Here is a 958-nt window from a genome sequence, read left to right as displayed (position 1 = left end):
TCTCTGTTTGAACTCCTCTTGTGTTGGTTTCAAATAGTGTACACACTAAATGAGTTTCAAAGCTTTTGTATAAAAAAGCCAACACCCCCATACGAGTTAAGTCCTATAACATGAAGATAACGGATGAGATGGTAAATTTTTTCCACGATTTAGGAAACCAAGAGATGCATGTGCACGTGTCCTCGAAGGAGAATTCCGATTTTTTGCGAGCATCCTCATGTCCAAGTCGAAAAAAAATCTATTTTCGCAACGTGAAGATTTAACTAAAACCATACACAATAGAATGAGAAATGAGTCAATTTTCAGTAGGTTAGGTAGTTATCAATTTAGTTTATGCGTAGAATAAATCACTTGTTTCCTTTTCTCTTTTTCACACAGGGATGGTCACATTTCACGCATCAGTGAAACGCAGTAGGCGTGACAACATGCCAATCAGTAGTTATATTAAAGGCCTTGGGTTCATCTTTCATGCTTCGCTAATCAAGACAAGGAAATCATCCACGTAAACAAATGGCCACTTCCGAGTTCATGTCTGCCTCCTCTTCAAAGCGAGTCTAAGTGCGAAGTTTTTCTTATGGAAATTAGTTTTCATTTTCCGTCACAAAAACTTCGCACTTAGACTCGCTTTGAAGAGGAGACAGACATGAACACGGAAATGGCCTATTAAAGCAGCTGGAAAAAAAACAATGAAGAATAATTTGTAGTGGAACACAACGTGGTGAATTAAAATTTTATATGAAGAGAGTACTCACGGAAAATAACTGAATTCTTCCTACGGGCTTCTCGAGGCTTTGATGCTCGTGTGCTACTTAAGGACGTTCGCGCCCGAAACGTTCCCACGTACAGATTTTTTTTAAACTTGCCACGCAGAAAGGTAATGATCTACTTTTGCCAAAAAGGCAAAAAAATGGGGGTCACCGTGCTCATTTTCGAGATCATAAGGTGCACTTAGAGAAAA

General features: G+C 38.9%; 1 long non-coding RNA gene across 1 annotated transcript in view; it reads left to right on the top strand.

The window, feature by feature from the left end:
- LOC137970026 (uncharacterized) overlaps positions 1 to 720 on the top strand; it is a 27,110-nt gene extending 26,390 nt beyond the window's left edge. Inside the window, exon 3 of the long non-coding RNA XR_011116758.1 lies at positions 379 to 720. This is a non-coding gene — a long non-coding RNA (uncharacterized lncRNA). The remainder of the gene's footprint in view (positions 1 to 378) is intronic.
- Positions 721 to 958: the final 238 nt, after the last annotated feature.

This window comes from Montipora foliosa, chromosome 9 (genome assembly GCF_036669935.1).
Source record: "Montipora foliosa isolate CH-2021 chromosome 9, ASM3666993v2, whole genome shotgun sequence".
In the NCBI taxonomy this organism is placed as follows: Eukaryota; Metazoa; Cnidaria; class Anthozoa; order Scleractinia; family Acroporidae; genus Montipora; species Montipora foliosa.
This window is presented reverse-complemented; position numbering and strand designations above follow the sequence as displayed.